The sequence below is a fragment of the Triticum dicoccoides genome, chromosome 5A (assembly GCF_002162155.2).
Source record: "Triticum dicoccoides isolate Atlit2015 ecotype Zavitan chromosome 5A, WEW_v2.0, whole genome shotgun sequence".
Lineage (NCBI taxonomy): Eukaryota > Viridiplantae > Streptophyta > Magnoliopsida > Poales > Poaceae > Triticum > Triticum dicoccoides.
Window position 1 is genome coordinate 699,606,219 of NC_041388.1, and position 9,351 is coordinate 699,615,569.

Genomic DNA, 9,351 nt, shown 5'->3' on the forward strand with positions numbered 1-9,351 from the left:
TTATGGTTTTAGGACCGGATATACGTGCCCAATGACCCAGAGATCAGGAAGTTAATACTTTATGAGGCTCATGACTCACCCTACTCGATACACCCCGGAAACACCAAGATGTATTTGGACTTGAAGGAGTGTTTCTGGTGGACTAGTATGAAGAAGGATATTGCCGAGTATGTAGCCGTATGTGATGTATGTCAGAGAGTGAAGGCAGAGCATCAAAAGCCAGCAGGATTGTTACAGCCTATGCCGATACCCGAGTGGAAGTGGGATAAACTTGGCATGGATTTTATCACCGGGTTGCCCAGGACCAAATCAGGATATAACTCTATATGGGTAGTAGTTGATCGCTTGACCAAAGTGGCTCACTTTATCCTAGTGAAAACCACGTATACAAGTGCGAAGTTAGCAAAGATATATATGTCCAAGATCGTATGTCTGCATGGAGTTCCGAGGACCATCATATCAGATAGAGGAACACAATTTACCTCAAAGTTTTGGCATCAGCTACACTAGACTTTGGGAACGAGATTGCAGTTCAGTACAGGGTTTCACCCGCAGATGAATGGACAGACCGAAAGAGTCAACCAGATTCTTGAGGACATGTTGAGAGCCTGTGCGCTAGATTATGGATCTAGTTGGGATGACAATTTGCCTTACGCAGAGTTCTCATACAACAATAGCTACCAAGCCAGTTTGAAGATGGCACCGTTCGAAGCCCTGTATGGACGAAGGTGCAGAACACCGTTGATGTGGGATGAAGTAGGAGACCGACGGTTGTTTGGACCCGACCTGATCAAGGAGTCTGAAGAGAAGGTTAAGCTGATTCGTGATAGACTGAAGATTGCTCAGTCCAGGCAGAAGAGTTATGCAGACTCGAAACACAAGGAAGTAACCTATGAAATTGGAGATAGAGCATATCTGCGAGTATCACCCTTGCGAGGAGTGAAACGTTTTGGAGTTAAGGGAAAGTTAGCCCCGAGATTTGTAGGACCATATCGAATTATAGAACGTATGGGAGAAGTTGCCTACAAGTTGGAGTTACCTGAAGTACTGTCAGGAGTTCATGATGTGTTTCACATTTCACAGTTGAAGAAGTGTCATGCTGAGATGGCCGATATACCGTTAAGAGATACAGTACCCTTGGAGGAGATACAATTGGACAGTGATTTGACTTATGAGGAAAATCCAGTTAAGATTCTTGAGTTTGCCAGCCGAGTCACCCGCAGCAAGGTGATCAAGTTTTGCAAAGTTTAGTGGAGCCACCATAACGATGATGAAGCCACCTGAGAACGAGAGGATGCTCTCCGCAAAGACCACCCACACCTATTTTCTAGCCAACCCGAATCTCGAGGGCGAGATTCATCTTAAGGGGGGTAGGTTTGTAACATCCCAAATTTTCCATTTGGAATGTTATACAGAGATTATCCATACATATCATATTTTACTGCATTCCGTTTCGTGATCCTCGAAATCCTAAGCAACTCAAGGACCCTCGGAGAGATTTGGGGATTTCCCTGTTTTCATATTTGATTTTTATCAAATAATGAAACGAGGATTTTTTATTTTGATTATTTTTCTCTCCGAAGAATATTTCATGTTAAAATATATGAGAGGAGATAATATGACTTCTCCAAAATAAATGAAATATTGGCGAAAAAATATTAAAAACATTTATTTGATTTTCAGTTGATTTTATTTGGATTTTATTTGCATTAGAAAAATTGCACATTTTCAAATTGGCATTTTAGGGCCAAGAAAATGTTCATCTTGTTCTAAATATTCTATTTAGGCGGTGAAAGTTTATTTTGGCATTTTTAGATTTTTATTTTATTTTCTAGGATTTATTTTCTGTTTGGCGGAATTATTTAAAAAAAAAGTTTCCGGACCCAGCTGGGCCAAAGCCCAGCCGGCCCGTCCCGGCCGTTTCCCTCGCGCGCAAGCCGCCGTGCGTAGCTCGGACTCCGAAGGGAGTCCGATCCGGACTCCTCCTCGGGTGCCCCCTCACCCAAGAAAGCCGCCGCCCCCTCCCTTTCAAGGCCGCCGCGAGCCCCGCCACCACCACCACCCCGTAGCCCGCTCCCGAGCCACGCCCCGCCGCCTCCCGCGAGCCGCCTCCGCCGCCGCTTCACTGCCCCGCCCCGCCGCCGCCCGAGCCCTGCCTCGCCGGAGCCATGCCGGAGGTACCTCGCCGCCGTCTGTTTTTTCTAGAAAACCCTAGCCTGTTTTTTTTGTTCGCCGGTTTTTTTCCGGTTTTTCTTTCTCGCGGATGTTCATCCGGATGTTCGTTCTAACAAACGGTTTTCGCCCGTTAGTTAGAGATAACGAACGCTCGTTCATTAGGCTGATCGTCAGTTTTCTTTTATCAGATTAATCCGCGATTATTTCTGATCGCGATTTCTGATCCGATTCTCGTTCTAGTTTATCTTTTTGCTCGTTAATCGGAATCAGGCGATTCAAGTGCCTAGATCTTCGTCTCGAGACCCTCTTTCTGTTTAACCAACTTGCACAAGTTTTTGCTACTGTAAAATTTGACCTAGGTCCAGATTATTAATGGACCTTGTTTCTTTCGCCGTTTGAGTTTCGTTGCTCCATTTGATTTGTTTCTTTTTGCAAACCGGAGTTCTTAAGTTGAACTTTCTGGTTAGATCTTCTTATTTGAGGTTTATCCTTGTTTTCTTTGCTTGATTGCTTATGTATGCTATTGTTTGTTTGCAATAGAATTCCTGGAGTGCGAAGCGTGTTATTTGGAGTCTCTAGGTTTCGCGGATCGTCAGCAAGGCAAGTAACACTTTGATCATACCCCTTTATCACCCAGTTTTTATGCATTAGTTCCAATCCTCAAACATTGCATGGTTAGGATGTCATTAACATGTGGGTTGGGAAGTAGTTGATGAGGTAGAACCTATTGCCCTAATACATTCAAACCCTTGGAAATTACTTCTACGTATTGCTTATATTGCTATGCTATGCTCGTAGACGTGGTTTGGGTGAGTGAAATCCATGACAAATGTGAGATTGATAATTAATGGTTCAACTTAAGGTGGTAACTTAAATACACATTTGGGTGGATTGAGGCACCTGGAGTACCTAGTGTTGCCTGTATTTTTGGAAATCCCGGAGTACCCGTGTGATCTTCCTATGGACCGCCACCCAGGCTCAAAGGGAACTGAGATTATTCATGCTAGAAACTTCCGTGTGCAGCCACAAGCTATTATGGGCTCTAGCATAGTTGAGTAAGTTAAGTGAAGCTCTTGAAGAGGTGGATCAGCAGGTAGTGGGTTTGTAGGTTTGGTATGTTCTGCCCGGGGTAGAGAGTTAATGTTTCTGAAAGACTGTTTCTCGGTCATCCAATTCTCAAACACCATGTAGTGCGAGAAATTCAACGGAGGCGATCAAGTATTGTGGGGAAATGTGCACAAACCTCTGCATAGTGTATAAACTAATCATGGTTAGCCGTGTCCCCGGTTATGGACAATCTTGAGTATCTAGTACTTGGAGTATCTTAAGTATCTCATCACTCTTAATTAATATTGTTGGGTTGTTAATTACTTTTAATTGGGATTGAGATGGAGGAACCTTCTCAATGATGTTTCAACTACCATGATAGTTAAATTAAAATCTATTCCTTTGTTGTAGGGAAAAATTGGCTTTTCGCAAAAACTATAACCATAGAGCTTTCCACCAGCCAAATATGCATGTAGTGATAGCATTATTCTATTCTTTCGCTAGTGTGTTATATGGCCAGCATATTCCATGTGCTGACCCGTTTTCGGGCTGCAACGTATTATGTTGTAGACTTTTCAGACGAGGAGTAAGGTTCGTTAGGTCATTGCCGTGTAGCTCAGCTATGCTGTTGGAGTTGATGGACTCACTTTATCTTCCAAGCCTTCCGCTGTTATCGTATTAGATGGCCTTAAGCCATATTATTGTAATAAGTTCTCTTTTGAGACATTCAATGTAATAAGTGTGTGATTGCTACTCTGTTATAAATCCTTCGAGTACTGTGTGTGTCAGCATTACCAATCCAGGGATGACACGGAAGCACAGAGACTTGACCGTTTGAGGTCGGGTCACTACAAGAGCAGGGACCAGTAACCAGCCAGTGATAAACCAGGTTGAAACGCCTGAGACGGGAGCGCCGGCTCAGTCGCACACGACGGACCCGCCTCGTCAGGACAATATCCCGCTTCAACACGTGCCGATGCCACCGGGTCAATATTCTAACCCCTTGGATAACATGATCGTTGCAGCATCACGATTGGTAGCTCTCCCAATTGAGGGCTAGTCTTCAGCAGAAGTTGAAACGCGAAAGGCTAGGGAGCTTGTTTAGACAGCACTGGTTCAGCAGCAGGCTTATTCTTATAGTCATGAAAGGATTCATTCAACCCCTCGCCAAAGATGGAGTTATAGTAGGCATATCAAGGAACCAGCCGTGTCAAGAAGCGGGTGGAACCATAACCCGCCCCATGGACATAACCCGGCAGGTGGTGGGGTTAATGCCCAGAACATAGTGGATCAAGGAAGAGTGCGTCGGGAGGCTGAGTTGGCGGCTCAGTACGCGTCTCATCAACCTTCCTCGGTTCATCCGACAACTTCGGTGGAGACAGGTGTGACTTTCAGGACTTTGGGTGTACCATGTTTGATGTCGGCTCTGCATAATGTACGCTTACCCAAAGATTTCAAGGGCCCCGTAAGGTACCCAACTACACTGCCGACTTACCCCCTAATACTTGGGTTGAGAGTTATGAAATGGCAATGGAACTACTGGATGTTAACGACACTTCTTGTGCCAAATACTTCACCATGATGTTGGAAGGGACAGCTCGTACTTGGTTGAAAGGGTTACCAGCCAACTCCATTGGGTCATGGGCTGAGTTAAAAGCCCGGTTTATCTAGAATTTTAAAGACACATGCAAGCATCCCATGTCAATTGTGGATTTAGCCTCCTGTGTCCGAGAAGAAGGTGAGTCGACAATCCATTGGGTGCGCTGGGTCTCGACCATCCTGCACTAGCCAGATCGCATCAATGCCGATTCAATAGTCTTAATGTTGGAGAACAATTGTCATTTCATGCCCCTGAAGCAGAAATTAGGGCGGCTCAAATGCCACTGCAACGACATGGGAACGCTCATGGCGGCTCTGGTTAAGTACGCTGACTCTAATGGTACCAAGGACCCGGAGTCTGATGATGAAAAGCCGGGAAAGGGAAAGAAGAGCAGCAGCACCAGAGGGCAGCAGCATAACCTGATGAATCAGGGAAGCAACGATAAGTGCAAATCTGATAATAGTTTGGACTTTGTGACTAACACCAATACATGGAATAATGGTCAGCGTCGTAAGGGTAAACAGGCCCCACGGACTGGAGGATTAGGCTTTAATCTTGAACAGCTGCTGAATCAGCCCTGCCCAAGGCATGGTACATGAGAAAGACCGTCTGGCCACCTCTGGAAGGATTGCTTCATCATGAAGGAGTACAAAAATTCCAATCTTTTTCAAGATAACCATGGACCAGTGGTGGCTCAGGATCCGGCTCTGATGGACCAGGTTACGATGGTGGTGGTTCTAGCTCTGGATTCCAAGGCAGTCAAGGTAACCAGGGTGGCTACCATCAACAGTCAGGTCAGGGGAATCAACAGCAGCAATATGGGTATCAGAGTAACCCAAAGCAGTTGAATAATGAGAAGCTTCATAAGAGGGCAGTGAACGCCGTTGAACCAGAAATTCCCCGTTACTTGCGCTGGTCTGAGCAGCCCATTGTGTGGATTAGGGAAGATCACCCGCCCCGGGTTGATAATCCGGGTCACCTGGCGTTGGTGGTCGCACCACAGGTCGGAGGGTATAAGTTCACCAAAGTACTCATGGATGGAGAGAGCAGCATCAATGTCCTTTATTATGAAACTTTCCATCGCATGGGGTTGACAGATAAAAATCTGAAGCCATTAAACATTGTTTTCCACGACGTGGTGTCGGGTAAGTCGGCATACCCGGTTGGTAAGATAGCTCTGGAAGTTTCTTTTGGAGACGATCATGACTCTAGGTCGGAGACATTGACCTTTGAAGTGGTGAAAATCAAGAGCCCTTATCATGCTCTGTTTGGACAGTAGGCTTATGCTAAGTTCATGGTCAGGCCTTGTTATGTTTACCTGCAGCTCAAGATGTCGGGTCACAAGGGAACCATCACTGTTCACAGGAGCCGAAAGATCACTTTAGAGTGCGAGGAGGGTGATGCATCCTATGTTGAGTCGGTTTGTGCAACAGAGGAGTTGAAATTTTACAAAGATGATGTTCACCCGACAGACATGACATCCTTAAGAAAGCCAACTACGGAGCATGACCAAGTGTTGAAGTTTAAGTCGGCAGATGACACCAAGCTAGTTGATTTCGTCCTGGCGATTCATCCAAGCAGTTCAGCATCAGTGCTAATCTGGATCCGAAATAGGATAGTGCGCTCATCGAGTTCATCCGTGAGAACCGGGACATCTTTGCATGGAAACCTTCTAGCATGCCGGGTGTACCGACGGAACTCGCTGAGCACACTCTTAATATTGATCCCGAGTTTAAGTCGGTCAAGCAGTTTCTTTGTCGCGTCAACGAAGAGAGGCGTAAGGCCATTGTTGAAGAGGTAGCCCGGCTCTTGGCAGCTGGATTTATTGTTGAAGTTTTTCATTTGGAATGGTTGGCTAACCCGGTGTTGGTACTCAAGAAGAACCGTACCTAGCGTATGTGTGTGGACTACACAGATTTAAACAAAGCTTGTCCGGCTGATCCTTTTGCTCTCCCTCGTATTGATCAGATTATTGATGCTATGGCAGGTTGTGAGCTTTTGAGTTTTTTGGATGCTTATTCTGGGTATCACCATATCAAGATGGTAGTTAAGGACCATGAGAAGACAGCTTTTATAACTCCCATTGGAGCCTTCTGCTATGTGTCTATGCCTTTTGGGCTCAAGAGTGCCCAGGCGACTTACCAGCATTGTGTGCAGAACTGTCTTCATAATCAGATTGGGCGCAATGTTCATGCTTATGTGGATGATATTGTAGTGAAATCCAGAAAAAAGGAGACATTGATAGAAGACTTGAAGGAAACCTTCGATAACCTCCGGGTTTATAAGATGATGCTTAACCTGGCCAAGTGCGTTTTTGGTGTGCCGGCAGGCAAGCTCTTGGGCTTTTTGGTTTCTAACAGAGGCATTGAAACTAATCTGGAGAAGATCCAAGCCATCGCTTCTTTAGCTAAGCCGGCGTGTATCAATGATGTTCAACGTTTGGCGGGTCATATTGCAGCCTTAAGCCGGTTCATAAGCCGGTTGGGAGAGAAGGCTATCCCTCTGTATCAGATGATGAAAAAGACGGATAATTTTGTCTGGAGCGATGTCGCTAATTCAGCGTTTGAGGACTTGAATAAACAGTTGGCTGAGCCTCTCGTTCTTGCTGCCCCTGTTGATAAGGAGCCGTTGTTGTTATATGTGGTTGCTAATGCCCGGGCTGTGAGCGTAGCCATTGTGGTGGAATGGAAGGAGGTAGGCAACGAATATCCGGTTCAAAGGTCGGTTTACTACATGAGTGAGGTGCTTATCGAGTCCAAGCAGAGGTATCTGCACTGGCAGAAGCTTGTACATGGGTTGTTCATGGCCAGTCGGAAGCTTAAGCTGTATTTTTTGGGCCATCCTATCACTGTGGTAAGTTCTTCTCCCTTAGGGGATATTATCCAGAACAGAGAAGCTACAGGTCAGATAGCCAAGTGGGCTATTGTACTTGGACCTCATGGCTTGAAGTATATGCCTCGCACGGCCATCAAGTCTCAAGCACTGGTGGATTTCATCAATGACTGTACAGAGCTACAGATGCCTGAGGAAAAGCCAGATAACCCATACTGGACTATTCACTTTGATGGGTCTAGGAAATTGGAGGGCTCGGGAGCTAGAGTTGTGCTTGCTTCCCCTCGAGGTGATAAATTTTGTTATGTTCTCCATTTGATGTTCCCTCGCACTAACAATGTAGCTGAATATGAGGCCCTGCTCCATGGTCTTTGAATGGCTAGGGAGATGAACCTAAGCCGGGTGAGGTGCTTTGGTGACTGAGACTTGGTGGGTCAACAAGTTTCTGGTACTTGGGATTCCAAGGATCCGCTAATGGCGGCTTACGAACGAGAGGTGGATGCTATTGCGGGTCATTTCAAGGGTTATCAGGTTGAGCATATTGATCAAAGGAAGAATGAGCCGGCTGATGCCTTAAGCCGGCTGGGTTCTAAGCGTAAGCCAGTGCCACCCAATACTTTCTTGGATATTTTATATAACCCCTTAGTCAAGTTGCCTACAAAGGAGGATTTTGCTATTCCTGACCTAGAAGCACAATTGGTGGAGGATATTCATGCTATCCCAAATTGGACAGTCCCTTATTTGGCTTATATGACCCGGGGCGAGTTTCCTGAGGATGAAACCTTAGCCAGGAAGATAACCCGGCGGTCTAAGTCAATGACAATTGTCAATGGAGAGTTGCATCACTGCAGTGTTATAGGGGCCTTTCAACGTTGTGTGTCTCCAAAAGAGGGCTGTGAGATCCTACGTGAGATTCATGAAGGAGACTATGGTCATTGATGTCTACTACACAACCTTCTTCTTGCAGACGTTGTTGGGCCTCCAAGTGCAGAGGTTTGTAGGACAGTAGCAAATTTCCCTCAAGTGGATGACCTAAGGTTTATCAATCCATGGGAGGCGTAGGATGAAGATGGTATCTCTCAAACAACTCTGCCACCAAATAACAAAGAGTCTCTTGTGTCCCCAACACACCCAATACAATGGTAAATTGTATAGGTGCACTAGTTCGGCGAAGAGATGGTGATACAAGTGCAATATGGATGGTAGATAAAGGTTTTTGTAATCTGAAAATATAAAAACAGCAAGGTATCTAATGATAGAAGTGAGCACAAACGGTATTGCAATGCTAGGAATCAAGGCCTAGTGTTCATACTTTCACTAGTGAAAGTTCTCTCAACAATAATAACATAATTGGATCACATAACTATCCCTCAACATGCAGCAAAGAGTCACTCCAAAGTCACTAATAGCGGAGGACAAATGAAGAGATTATGGTAGGGTACGAGACCACCTCAAAGTTATTCTTTCTAATCGATCTATTCAAGAGTCCGTAGTAAAATAACATGAAGCTATTCTTTCCGTTCAATATATCCTAGAGTTCGTACTAGAATAACACCTTAAGACACAAATCAACCAAAGCCCTAATGTCACCTAGATACTCCAATGTCACCTCAAGTATCTGTGGGTATGATTATACGATATGCATCACACAATCTTAGATTCATCTATTCAACCAACACAAAGAACTTCAAAGAGTG